Source organism: Calidris pugnax, unplaced genomic scaffold, assembly GCF_001431845.1.
Source record: "Calidris pugnax isolate Ruff unplaced genomic scaffold, ASM143184v1 scaffold157, whole genome shotgun sequence".
Classification (NCBI taxonomy): Eukaryota; Metazoa; Chordata; class Aves; order Charadriiformes; family Scolopacidae; genus Calidris; species Calidris pugnax.
The window spans coordinates 3,193,342-3,208,344 of NW_015090992.1; the positions used below are offsets into that span (position 1 = coordinate 3,193,342).

General features: G+C 35.3%; 1 long non-coding RNA gene across 1 annotated transcript in view; it reads left to right on the forward strand.

Moving 5' to 3' along the window:
* Nucleotides 1-15,003, forward strand: part of LOC106895386 — a 174,162-nt gene that overhangs the window by 87,729 nt on the left and 71,430 nt on the right. The window contains exon 2 of the long non-coding RNA XR_001413412.1: nucleotides 11,225-11,308. This is a non-coding gene — a long non-coding RNA (uncharacterized LOC106895386). The remainder of the gene's footprint in view (nucleotides 1-11,224; nucleotides 11,309-15,003) is intronic.

The window sequence follows — 15,003 nt, forward strand, 5'->3', positions numbered from 1 at the left end:
TTCAAAACTCTGTCTTTTTAAAAAGCAAGTTGTATGCGTGTTCAGGCACAATGTAATTATGTATTTCTACTTTAGTTTCACAGGTTCTGCTGTTGCTGAATGTATAGTTAATTTCTTAGGTAGAGTTTTATTACTAAGCAACATTAAATGTGTAGATGCAAGTGTCCAGGATCCAGACTTCATTATAGCCAGGTCCTTCCTGACAGATTTGTGTCCAAATTGCTAAATTTATTTAGCAACTCTGCATCCCCAACATAATCTCTACTTAACTGCTCAAAGAGTTTGTTTCTGCAAGTTGTATCAATGTTTCTTGTCCAGCTTGCAGTGGAACTTGAAAACAGTTAATCATTAGGCTCATAATGTCAAGTTATGTACTACCTCAGCCATCTCTCTTTTAGAATAAACTGTTACACTTATTCCAACCCTTATGTGTAGATCACATTTCTAAACCTTTCATGATTCTTGCTTCTCTCTTGGATTCTCCTTATCTTGTGTATTTTTTCTTGAGAGTTTAGCATTTTTAATTAATAACCACTTTCAGTGTGTAAAAGTATTGCTAACAGAATATTTGCAAATAAAAATATTAATACATACATATGTTATTATATTTAAGATATAAATATAGCAGAAATGTGATATACAGAACTATTTTCAGCTCTGCTTGTTAGAGGAAACTTAGGCAAATGGAGAACAAAAATGGAACTGAGCTGGAGGTGAAAACTTGCAAAAGTATTAACATGAGGAAGACCTATACTAAGAATATAGACTGTGTGAATGAGTAATACATAACAAGTTGAAGCTAGAGCTGTAAAACTGTGAAGTAACCTGTATGTTGGTACTTACTAGTAAGATTGTTGCATCATTGAAAATAAAGACTCCTATGAAACAGACAAAGGAATAATTACTTGGCTACTCGTTAAGGTGCCTAGACAAAAATTTCATCTTTGGTAAGAAAAATATCAAAGATGAAAAGTTTTGTTATTATTAGTGAATTGCTCCAAAAAACAGTTCTAGGGATTAGAATGTTTTAGACTCTGGATTAAAATTACTCAAGTGTTTTCTTGAGAGGATTATCTTAAAAAATAGATAACATTTCAGATCGGAAACACAGGTTTTCAACACTTTAAAATGTGAGAACAAGGAACTGTCTAAATTTTTTATTTCCACTTTGTAAATAAAAACTAGGTATGGAGGAAAATAAAGAAAATCCTGGGTGCTTTACAAAGCCATCCTGTGAACAGGCTCATAACATAGTAATCAAATGTTTATTCTTTATCTAATGGTGACTGAGGTTAGATATCCTAGGCAAAGCAAACTGTACTTCTACGTGTGACACCTCTGTGTTATCTGAAATCTGGTATTGAAAAGGGTCTGTGTTGCAACTGATTCTGTATGTGTGTGTAGGGGTTAGGAAAATAGAGATTACTTCACTGGCAGTATCTGATACTGATGAAATGCCAGCTTCACTGCATATTGATCAATATACTGTTAAATCTGACTGGTTTTAAAATTTTAAATAAAAACATTCCTAAATTTATTCATTAGCAATTTACTTAGTACAAATGATTTGTTCTACACATTTTTAAGCACCATCACGACATACACAAAACTTAAACCATAGAGTAGGTGTATGTACAGTGTCACAGAGATAATGCACTCTAGTCAGGGCTGACAGCTGGGTGCTCCTCAGTCATGGAGGTTGAGATGATCAGAGACACCATCCAAGACAAACCTGGAGGGTCCCAGAAGCTGCTTCCTTTACTCAAAAAATTGGTGGGAGTTTTTATTTATTATTGAATAACTGCATTGATAAGCCATCAGCATATTTCCAAAAGGCTGGAAACCAGGACAACACACCCCCACAGAGACATAAGGAGTTGAAACTGCCAGGAGAACAAACTTTTCATTCAGAGACTTCAAGCATCAGTATGTGAAGGCATACATTTGGTGGTGAACTTCTCCCTTTTGATGCTTGCCTTAGTTGTCTTGTCATTAATATGAAATTTTTATCTCAGAAATTATTGAGATAACTATTTACTAATGAATTACTCTTCTGCTTACGTGTTGAGACGTATGGAAAGCAAAAAACCTCAAAATTTTACATTTCCTATTCGTTAGTCACCAACAGTTTAAATATGAGTACTCTGATATTTATCTCCAGGATACAATTCTGCCTTTCCTTTCAGATATGCTATCATTTAGTTGATGAGATGAAAGAAAGTGAACATTGGAAGAAGGGTGAAGGTCTTCAGAGGAAAAAAGTAAAAATGTTATGTTCAGGCTAGTATTTTTGATAGAGTTCTGAAGATGAAACCTGACATGTAAGAAGATAAGGGTCATACAGAAGGATAAAGAAGTGTAATCCTGAGCATGCCAAGTAGACAAAGGTTGGATTTTTAGCTTAATAACATGATAGGAAGGTACAAGGTAGGAGAGAACGAGAGAGGAAAATACAAGAAAGGAACTGATAAATACAAGTATGTGGTTGGACATTAAGATAGACTTGAGGACAATTCAAGAGTAGTAGTGGAGGGGGTGAAAATAATCCACAGATGAAGGGCAATTTTTAATTAATATGACAGATCAATGTCATATTCTCAATACTGTAATTTTTATAATTAAAATAATTAAGAATCTATGACAACAGCTCTATCTGAAATAATCTTTAGCTTTTGTAGTTCAATGTGATTTATTTATCATATTTCTCTGTATATGAAATGTAGGCAGAACTGCTACCCTGACTGCAACAATTCATATACAACAAGGGGTCTGCTCAGAAAATCATTGGTGCACAGCTTAAACTGATGGAAGTCTTAGACTTCCCTGAGGAAAAGCTTTTGCAAAAATGTTCTGTTATCTTTCAGAGTTGTCGTAGTGGGAAATATCAGAGAAGCAAACATGAAAAACAAAAACTGTAAATGTGAGGTAAGCTTATTTTGTGCAGTGAACTATTTGGCGGTATGAGCTGTGAAAGAGTAGAAAGTTCTGCATCTGTCCAGTCTACCTTTTCCTCAGGGACAGAACAGTCCCTACTTAGGACTGCCTCCAGTGAGCATCCCACACTTCACCATGTCAGAGACTCAAAGAGAATTTTGCAGCATTTGCACTTTCCCTTAGCATATTCCTAAGTAAAAATGCTATCACTTGGGATAAAAATGATACACTTCTTTAGTAAATACAGAGTAGATGAAAGGCAGCCCCACAATGAGCAGGAAGGAAAGGGCTTGAAATTTTAAAAGGGCTGAGATAAGCCCTGATTTAACATTTTCTGCAATTATTTACAAAGACAGAACACGTGTAAAATCCAAGTGCATTTTGGCATCTAACACTGATCAAACTAGAAAGGGCAGATGTAAGACGATTGCTTGCAATTTTGGCATTACTAAGAACAATTCTAGGTTTTTGGTGTTTTGTGCTTTTTTTTTTTCCTCATTCACCCTAACCCAGTGCCAGCAACAGTAAAAGTCTATAGTTGAGTTTAATACCAATTTTGTGGACTCTGCAAGCTCCATAACGTAAAATATTTTGTTAGGTCTTTTATTTAATACAAGACTTCAATTGCACAGATTCATGTTGTATCTGTCTGGCTGTCACACCAATGTCTTGTTGAATGCTTGCTGCAACTTGTCAGATTCTTCATTTCTTTATGTATATTGGAACTCATTTAGTTGTATACAAAAACTCTTTTCAAAATGCCTGTAGTACACAAAAACACACTTTATGAACAGGTAGTCTATTGCCTTGCAGATGTGAGTTTCAAGAAGCATCCTTATGCTTATCAGAGTGACAAAGGTTTCAAGCAGAAACAATCTTAATTCAAATAAAAACACTTTTTATTAAATGTATCTGGTTGTTTAAAGATCCACTAGCATGTGTCCCTGTCAAACACTATCGATAAAGACTGTTTTTTCAGACACCTTTACTGCTCTTGTTTTTCAGTCTTCAGAAACAAAAATCCCAACAACTGATGCATTAATCCCACGGACAATCTTCTTGATGCTTTCTTGCTTGTAACAAGATTGTTGTCCTATCAAATAGCAACTGTTTTTTTAGAATAAAAAATCACTGGTGAAGAGCCACTGTATTTCTCAACTGAGAAATAATAAAGATACAGTTGCAGGTAATGCATAAAAAACTGATTTGGTGCTTAGAGGAAATATTGCTTGTTTGACTCTTTTCAAGCTTTAGGTTTGGTCCTTCACTTGTACTCAAAGAAATCATTGTTTATGATACCCAGCACCTCCATGCCATCTGATTCTTATATTAAAAATTCAATGGGTGCCTACCCGCGGGCAATTTAATGAAATAGTTTTCAAGCTCATTTCCTTTAGGATCTTTATTGCATCTTGTAAAGTCACAACTTTGTTTTGCATTTCAGTGGCAGGTAGAGACAGCATCTTGTCTGTGATGTATACATGTGCACAGTGTCCTTTTAGAAGGTGTACTGTCAATATCTTATGTAATCAATATGATCCTTTCTGTTGGGTGAAAGAGTGCTCCTTTCAATGCACACATTTTGACAAATCAATTAAGGCATTAAGACTGGGGATGTCACACTGCAGATACATGCTGTTAACTGGTTAATAGCTTAATAGTATATCTACTGGTGATAGCTGCTGTTTCTGCAGGTGCTATCTCATTTTCTCTGTGGCACACAATTAAAATCAAGCCTCAACATTCTTTGATTACACAGAGAAAGTATTTTTGTCTGTAAATAGTCCCTTTGAAATGCATAGGTGCTGTTTAGTGAGTAACATAACAGATTGCCTCTCAAAATTGCTTGTTGCAATAGGACATATTTGCTTTGCAGCATAAAAACTGAAATCATCAAAATTTCAAATTTTCGTTTCTGATTCAAATGTTTATCATGTCCTCAGGTTTTTTTTGCCACATTAGTCTATGGTAAGATATTTCTAACTGTTCAGCTGGGAAAATACCTAAATTACTTAACAAAATTTGATTTTCGCCGTAAGAATTTCTTTATTTGCTCAGACCAGATGTTAAGCTCAGTAGTAGTCTGTTTCCAGCATTGCAAAGGGAAAGTAAAGCCCGTTGATTCCAGGAGTAACAGTTTAAAGACCTGAGTTGAATGTCACCAGTATGTTTAGTAAATGCGGTTTTAATAGTCAGAAGAATAGTCAGAAGAATTTAGTGTCTGTATTTGGTCCTTGTTCATAAGCAGTTTTCTTAGTTCTTAATCAGTCATATCTTTACATCTTTCTGGAGAAATCTGAAATGAGATTTCCTATTGAAGATATGTGCTGTTATGCTTTTATTTAAGGGAAAGGGAAAGGGAAAGGGAAAGGGAAAGGGAAAGGGAAAGGGAAAGGGAAAGGGAAAGGATTCTTGTATTGGCATTATATACTCTCATTCACTTAAGATACCAAAAACTCTCTTTTATCTCATAAATTAAATCTGATCTATACTACTACATATATTTCTGGAATAATAGATTACAGGTCCTTTTAAGTAATTGCAATTTATTCTACTACTGTCTCTTAATTCTGCTAAATTCTGTTCACATATTAGGAAAAGATTTTGATCTTTTTCTATTTGCAAGACTTGTAGTAAGTGTATCCAGGAACAAATGAGGATTAATTGGCCTCAGACACATGTAAACTGGAAATTAGATATCTAATATGATAAAAGAATGGATCTGGAATAGTGTTCCTATTAGTCCCATTTGTCTGAAGACATCTAGGTTAATATTTAGATACTTATATATAATAGTTACACATATATAAAAATTTATAAATATTTAGATATCCTCTTTAAAGGGAACTGATTTTGAGAAAATGCATCAAACGCCAATGTTTGTAAAAGAGATTATAGAAAAATAGATAAAAACAAATTATTTAGAAGACATGATAATGGCAGAGTTAACAAAGTTGCTGAAATAGGAGGCTGCTTAACTACATACCATGGTAGTAAACCAGCAGTGGAGTAACAAATCGTACTTGGCACTAGAGTATCAGATCTGCCATTCATATACTCATAAACTATACAGAAAAGGAAGACATTCTTTCATAGTCTAAATTTGATTATACAAATAGCATAAGGTAGGTGAAACAAGAGGTATAATTGTAGAGTAAAATGTATTTGGAGAAACAGCTATTTTTCTATGAAAGAAGTCATGGTTTCTACATAAGACATTACCTAAAGAAAGATCTCTCATACATTAGCTCTGATTACTAGCAATAAATGATTCTGGTTTGCTTGTTTCATTTCACTTTTTCTCCCATTCTTTCTACTAAAATTTGACTGCCTCATTTCTGAGGCCTCACTCTACATTGCATTGTAGTAAAACATTTAGAAAACAGTGTAAGGCATCTGCTTTTAGTAAGAATATGATTTTATGAAAATTTTGTTTGTCTTCAGGATGGGGTGTGTCAGACAAGGGTTGTGGGGAGTGTCTGTTTTATTTTTAGTGACAAGTACACACTGAAATCATGCTATACAGGTTGTACAAATTGAACTACTATGTCTTGTATATCCTTGCTATACCATGCTTCCAGGACCTATCTCAATTTTCTGAACCGTTCTTTACTTTGTGAATAGCCCTTTTTTGTGTAGATACTGGCCCAAGATCAGGGAACATAGGAAGACAAGTTCTCCTACAGTCTTGACCAGGATTATTCTCAGTAAAGAACTATAATTTGGAGTCTCTTTCTTCCCCTTTCCCAGTGAGACAATAATTTGTGATTGATTCTATTCCAATGCCGCAAATGTGGAATGAAGCCAGAACTAACCTTAATTCTTCTTATAACTGATTTTTCAGCATGAAACAATACAGGATGATAAATAGACATTTATGTTTGGCAGATCCAGTTTAAATCTTTTAGCACAGGTAGCTCTATATGCACAGTCCAGAAGTGCAGTTGTTGAATCTTTTGAGGTGTATAAATATTTTAGAAAGAAGTATCAAAGGTCTTGGTTGCTTCTCCCAAGTCCTTAAAACAAGTACAAAAGTTCAAATGCATCCAGTTTGTGTTCATTTGTGTTCTGACTCTGGAGTTGTGAAATTAATTTTTTCCCTTCTTCCAAAGTTTAAAAAGAGAATTATTTTATTAATAAATAAACAAGATAATTTTCCTAGCTGAAGATTACAGGTGACCTTCTGGGCTAAAACAAGTTGAAACTGTAAGTTGGTACATAATACTATCATTTAGGTATGTGAGGAAATCGAAAGCAGTCAGATGTTTAGGGTACAGTCAGTTTCACTCTTGTGAGAAAATGTGATTTCAAAGATTTATACTGAGAAAAATGGCTCAGAAAAATGGTTGCATGTTTCACAAGACAGGATGGAAATATTTAGTATTTCCGTTGAGGAGCAGACACTCTTTTGACTTAATTCTGAGTTTACAAAGAAAATCTGAAATGTCTGAAATAACAGTAAAGCACAGGTGGTTCTCAGTGACTAGTACAAAAAACCACCACCAACAAAAGTGGCATAGCCTAAATTCATGTATTCCTTTCCCTGTCCTTTTCTTTCATCTCCTCTCAAACAGATCAGTTGTATTGCCTTAAACTCATAGAGGAAGTCCATTACCACTCTCCCAGTGATAATTCAGTCCAGAAGCATTCTTGTACCCATTCTCGTTGAACCTCTCTCTTTCTGGCCAAGCGCTACTCTCAACTTTGATGTATCTGGGTTAAAAGTGAAACCTTTAAAGGGGTTTTATCGTAATTTATACATAATTAAGGTGATATAAAATTAAATTAGTAGTCAAAAGTTTGCCAATAAGGTTACTGGGATATTTCAAGAATAAATCAATATGACTCTATTCTACTCCTCTGCTGAGGACTAGAACAGATCCAAGATGATGTCCATTTTCTCCAGTAGGAGGTAGCAATGTTACCCTGTCACCTGTGCCTCTACCTGTTCTTGTCTTTCCCATGAAGCATATAAAATGTGGGGAACACAATTTTTTCCTTTTTTTAGGTATAGTTAATATTTGCCTCTTGGGGTCGCCTTGACTGACTCTTCATCTTCATTAATAGCTGAATTTAGCCTGTGCTCCTTGGCTTTTGTCAAGAACTCTACAAAATATTTCAGAAGTCAAGTGGATATTCTTATGACCTTCCTCAATAATGTGCTGTCTGTATATAATGCAATTTAATATTAGAGTACCACTTAGCAGTGCACATCACACAACATAATTCCTCATAATAAATTATCAGGAACATTATTTAAAACTGCATTCTGAAAAGAAAGTAGTTCATTGAACAGTATGGAAATTGTCTAGTGTTCTTTATTTATAACTATAATAGAACATTCTCCAAAACTAATCATGAAACAACACAGAAGTCATTCTCTTAGCATTCATACCTTCTAAGTAGATACTATTAAAAATAGCCAGTCTTAGAAAGCAGCAGATTATTCATTGATCTTGCAAATATCATTCATCATAATAAGGATAAAGAGTCTATTTTGCTGGCTTTAAAAATAGTTTACAGGAAAAGCTTTCTGTCATATAAATTTGGACTGGGGCAAATTTTAACTGAGTCATTGTATCAAGATATAGAAGTAATGTCTAAAAATGGATGGATATCCAAAACTTTGCATGTACTGAATTGCAAGATTATGACTGTTGCCTCTTTCCTTCTTCATGTTTGAAATGGCAGTAAATTAGACATAGCAATAAGGTAGGAGACAAGCATATAAGACAATTAATTCCCGAAGAGTAATTCAAACCAAATACATTGGGGTTAAGTTGCCCTTATAAATTTGCATAAAGTGGAATTGCTAAAATTATAGCTCTCAATTTTCTTTTTTGAATTAAATGTGTTATGGAAACGTATTTTTCAATACTTAGCTGAACCAATCATTGGTCTGAATTCCCCTGCACAAGTGGGATGTTGGTCGAGATCTCCTCAGGTGCTGTCCAACCAGTTGTGACTTGGTGATTCTTTGCAGAAATATTCAAAAAGCCTGATACCATTGGTCCAGTTCTCAATGTCAGTCACAATCCCATGGCTTTAAAAAGCTGCAAGGCGACTGAATGTAAGAAATGTATAGTCCTCTCATATAAGCAGCTGTCTTGACTGAGAGCTTAAGGACAGAAAGTCTAGAGCTAGATTTACTATTAGTGGTAGAAGGAAACTTCAGAAAGATACAAGTGAGTTTTGTGATACCTAAGTCAAGCCTCTCTCTTTTTTCAGCAAGTCTGCAATTTACAAGTGCACAGGTAAGAACACACCTGAAAAAAAATGTAGCATTACTTATCTTATGTTTATTCACCTTACTCTATGTGTAGATCTCAGCTTGTACAGTTTTCCTGGGGTTATGCTTTAGCAAAACAAAGAAGCCTTTCTCCCTGGCTTTTCTAGTATCTCAAAATGAAAGTAATCCTAATTAATCTAAGCCTGACCGGTTAATGTGATAAACCAATACATATTATTCCAGGAAAAAAAACATACCAGCTGAGATCTTCTTAAATGACTTGTCGGTTTGGTATTAGTTGTTAGTGACCTATTCCAATTTTGTTCACCCAGTTCTAAAACCAAACTGGTAGAGGCTGTTTCAAGTGGAGAATCCAAAGCAGTCACTTTATTTTAAAAGAAATATCTTGAAAATAAGTCATTCTTTTCAGGCCAAACCCTGACCTAGGCAGAAACTATGGAAGTTTATTTTAATTTCCTAAACTAAAAATCTGGAGCATCAGTTTCTCTCTTCCTGTCTTTAATTTTAAGAATGATACTACAATGGATTATATAATGAAAAGGAAGAGGATTTTTAGTGAAGAACATTATATGCTGGATTTCAGCTCTCCGGTGCTGTCTGTTTCCTTTTACTTGAAAAAAAACCACCCAAAACCAAAGCAAAAATAAAAGTCATGTTTTATTTTGTTTTGGTTTTTTTTCTGAATCAATACATGAATGTTATAGTGTTTTTTAGGTTCTTCCCCAGATAATACAAGACTGCAATAACAGCAAGTAGACTTTTGAAAATAACTGAAACATAAAGTACCCTCTGAGTGGTGTGGTTGACATGCTGGGGGGACAGGATGCTATCCAGAGGGACCTAGACAAGCTTGAGAAGTGGCTCCATGTGAACCTCATGAGGTTCAACAAGGCCAAGTGGAAGCACTGACCCTGCATATGAGTCAGTGCAACCCCCGGTATCAATAACGCTAGGGGATGAAGGGATTGAGAGTGCCTCTGCACAGAAGGACTTGGGTATACTGGTGGATGAAAAGCTGGACATGAACTAGCTATTTGCGTTTGCAGCTCAGAAAGCTAGCCAGATCCTGGGCTGCATCAAAGCAGCGTGGCCACCAGGTTGAGGGAGGTGGTTCTGCCCCTATACTGTGCTCTGGTGAGCCCCACCTGGCGTACTGAGTCCAGCTCTGGGACACTCAACTTAAGAAAGACACGGACGTGTTGGAACAAGTCCAAAGAAGGGCCATGAAGATGATCAGAGGGCTGGGGCACCTCTCCTATGAAGACAGGCTGAAAGAAGTGGGGTTGTTCGACCTGGAGAAGAGAAGGCTCTGGGGAGACCTTACTGCAGACTTTCAATACTTAAAGGAGGCTTATAAGAAAGACAGGGACAAACTTTTTAGCAGGGCTTGTTGTGGTAGGACAAGGGGTAATGGTTTTAAACTCAAAGAGATAGATTTAGACTAGTTATAAGGAAGAAATTCTTTACTGTGAGGTTTGTGAAACACTGGAACATGTTTCCCAGAGAAGTGGTAGCTACACCATCTCTGGAAACATTCAAGGTCAGGTTGGATGGGGCTCTGAGCAACCTGTCTAGTTGAAGATGTCCCTGCTCATTGCAGGGGCAGTTGGACTAGATGATTTTTCAAGGTCCCTTCCTACCCAATCCTTCTATGATTGTATGATTTATCCTTACAAAACATTTTAATGCATGCCACGGTTTACCTCCTGCCATCTACATCTACAAAAGTTCTAAAGCTTCCTTATTATTTAAGTAAATTCATAAACAGAGGGGAACTGAGGAGACATACTATGTAAATTTAAAAGCTTACACTGAACTGTTTTTCTTTTTTATAGTGCTTAAGCTCAGTCTACGATGTGCTATGTACTCAGCCTCAAAATGTAAAAAATAATGAAAAGAGAACATGATCTATCAGGTTGATCCACTGAAACTTTTCTCACCCTGTTACTCAAGTTATTTTATCTAAATATTTGAATATAATAGCTTTATTTTATTTTATTTGGGTTTGGTTTTTAAATTTTTTTTAATTTTTGTTTTCAGGCTGGCAAGAAGATAAGCAGTCTGGAGGAGGAAAGTAGTGGAAGACTCGCACCACAAGTGTGAGCAATAAGCAGTTTCAACCTGGTAAGTTTCTCTTTTATTTTCACTGGTGATGGGTTTTCTGATCCATGTTCTCTTTTAGGCTTGTTGTATCATCTCAGCTGATATTGTTTTTTTTTCTTGATGTTATATTTCTGTGTCAAATGTTGTAAACTTTGCCTCCTGTGTTAACAAAACATGGATACTCAATATCTCATTATTTCTTTGAGATGAAGTTTTGTCATGGATCTAAGTATTTTCAGTCACCAGCCAATGCAGTTAGCACAGAAAATTATTTTCTTGTCCTTTAACTGTTTACACAATACTCCCAAATTTTGCCCACTCTTGTCAGGACTAGATATTTTAATGTCAATAATTTTATGAGCTGAAGGGTCTGCTTTTAAAATGTTATCTTCTGCTTTATTCTATTGTTTTAAAATCCAGAGAAATACACTTGTGAGTTTTAAAAATAGTGTTCTAGGGGTTCAAATTGTGTCTTTCAAAGGAATTACTTACTCTAACCTTATTCTGAGAAATGTTTGCTTCAAGTGAGTTGACCTTTTATGAAGGAGTTATCTGTGATTTTTTTTTCCTCCCTAGACGAAAGGGAGGAATTGCATTTTAGCAGTGCTGTCTCTTTTGGGAGGAAAAGTACTTAGAAATGGTTAAGGACAATAGTCTCTAAGCTCCCAAAGGAAGTTGAACTAGCCCTGCTGTTATTTATACACTGGCATATGAGCCACACACATAACCTTTGGCTAATAAAGCACTGGGAAGTGGCAGGATAGTTTAGAAATTCAAAAAGAATTCAGATGAGCTGCACCATTTAATAGAAGAACATGTTCAAATTTATAACCTGAAAATATTTTAAAAACCCTGTTTTGGACACCTGGCACAGCATAAGGCTTTATGGTCTAAGAATGGATTTATAAATATATCAATTTTATCAGTAAAAAATATGCAATGAGGAGTTCTGGACTTACGTCAGCACTGGTCTTATCTGATCTCCGTTTTCATGTATATGTGTAAGTATATTCAATTATATAGCTTCTGTTGGTAAATGGATGATCTATATCCTTTATTTAAAGGAAACACAATAGTTTTCCGAGTTGAACTATGCTGTCAGTACCAACAATTCATCAGTAGTGTCTCACCATTGTACTGACTTTGAAAGTATATTTGATAATAATGAAGAAGTTAGACCCCTCCCTCAAAAAATGAAGTTCACTGACTCTGTCTTGAGATCAGTGATAGGTGGTAGAGATATAAAAAAAATAGAGAAACACAGGGTATATAGCTTTATCCCTCAGGAAGGACATTTCTTTTCCTATAATATGAATTTACTTGGACTGTTGAGTTCTCCAAGCTGAATGGTAAGTCCCCTGGTACTGTTACACCTATGCTGACTCAAACCCACCTTCTGTCCCTATAAACACAACCACTGTCACATTTTAGAAGTACCCTGAATTTTTTCTAGCTTGTAAAAATCCTACTTGCACTACGTAAAGAAAGATACTAAAAATTTTTCTTTTTCTTATAAATTTGTGAGGCAGATGCTAATTCTGGGAATTTACAGGTATTCAGTTCTTGCACATAATAGAGAATGGTCTATTATGGGCTCCTGCAAAAGCTATTTTTTGGCTGGATGCATTTGTCTTGGTCTGTTTCTCCACTTTTGGGAGTGCTTTTTCATCCAGAGTTTAGACTGGCCCTGGAACTTGAAATTTTCTTGACTTAACATCACCATCTTAGTCATGTTTCAGGTAGCACAAAAATATGGTGTTTTCCCTTCAGTGTATTTGAATTCCCAGCTATTCAGTCCTCCTTGAAGCTTCTTAGTCTCCAGAAAGTGAAAATACATCTAGATGACATCTTTAGAGAAGGAGACAATTGTAATTCTGTTACACAGAAGAGATAATTTTGCATGTATTTACCTGCATACCTCACTTTAGCATACCTCTAGAACTTACCTTTCAGAATTATTTTAAAGGCAGTTTTAAATATTTTAATCTTGAATTGCTTTAGTATTCTGAAAACAACTTTGTGTCTTCTGCTGTTAGATGAAATCAGTGCTTTGATGAATAATAATAATAGTATAGCAATCTTGATGTAGCTGGCTTTCTGCTTTGGTTCCCATTAGGTATAAGAAGATTTTTATTTGTTTGGTTGTTTTTTATCTATGAGGGTGGTCAGATCCTGAAGCAGATTGCCCAGAGAGACTATGAAATCTCTGTCCTTGGAGATACTCGAGATTACATTGGGCACAGTCCTGACCAGCTTGATCTGAATAGGCCTGTTTTGAGAGGAGGGTTGGACTGGATGACCTCCAAGGCTCCTTCCTTTCAAAATTATTCTGTGGATTTGTGATTCTATAGTTAGCATTGTATCTAGGAAGTAGGAGGCAAGTCTTATCAACTATTTTGCTTAATTTCACTAATCACGTCAAGCAATTAGTTATGAGAGTTTGACTAAACTGACATGAAATGTGTATTCTCTTCCTTTTTCCTGTTACACACACTAGAATATTAAAATCTTGGTGATTCTGAACAAGGTGCAGATATTGGATAGACAAATGTGCTTCCAGTAGATGTCTTAGAAATTTGTAAAGACAAACATTTGACTATCCTTATTAATAAGAATACATTACAAATTCCTGGTTACCAACAGGTGCCAGTTGGATCTAATTGAGGAGGAAAGGTTTTGAGAGTAACCAGCTTTTTATAAGTTTTCTATTTGAAGGAGTTTCTGGGGTTGTGGGAGTGCCTAGAACTAGAGTGTAGAGGACTGTAAAACCAAGTCTGTTGTGTATATTTATTAATGTTGTGTATGGTCTTTTTCTGGTGAACTAGTTGTTGTGGATTTTCTTAAAATACATGTGAAGTTATGTCATTCCACCAAGTAGGCAATAAATGTTTCATTCAAACTCAGGAGTGGCAAACCCAAGAGCTTAGTAGGCTTCATTTGTTTAAAAAGTGGTTTGGGAGAGATTGAACTGCAAAAACTGCTAAGGGGAAGGAAGCACAAGTTGTAATATCTGAATTTGATTAAGATCTCTTTTTCTTCCTTTTGGAACAAGGAGCAAGGAAGAGAACTGTGGGGAAAAAAGAAACATAAAACAGAGGGAAGAGCTTTCATCCCGAGTATGAGAAACAGACTCAGGAAGCTCCCAAGGCTACATAACACTGAAATGGAGATCCCAGCTGACAGCATACAAATGGTCTGAAATCATGGATCAGCTAAGAAAAAAACACTTTCTAAAACATAACTGTTTTGATTGTTTCTCATTTCTTTCAGAACTCTTTCCAAATTTGTAGTTAAGAAGGGAATCCTTTACTTTACAAGTTTGAGACTTGTGTTATACTTAAGACAGAGTTTAAGGTTTGTTAACATCATAGTGACAAATCAATATTAAGTAAAGAATTCTTGTACAGCTAGGAGAATATCAGGAACTGGTATGTGATCCCAGCAAAAATGCTTTTAAGTACTGATTTTTTGAAACACTGGTATAAGAGCAGAATCTTCCCTGATTGGTTTTTCTTCAGTGCCACCTTGAGAAGAACAGACAATAAAGAAGTAGCCTATGACCTTATACATTTTCACAGCTAATATGTGTGTTTTCAAAAGAATAAAACAAAAAAAACAAAAAAAAAAAAAAAAACAACAAAAAAAAAAAAACCCAAAATCAAAAAACACCCCCAAAAAATAAAAAAAAAAAACCAACCAAAAATAAAAAAAACATC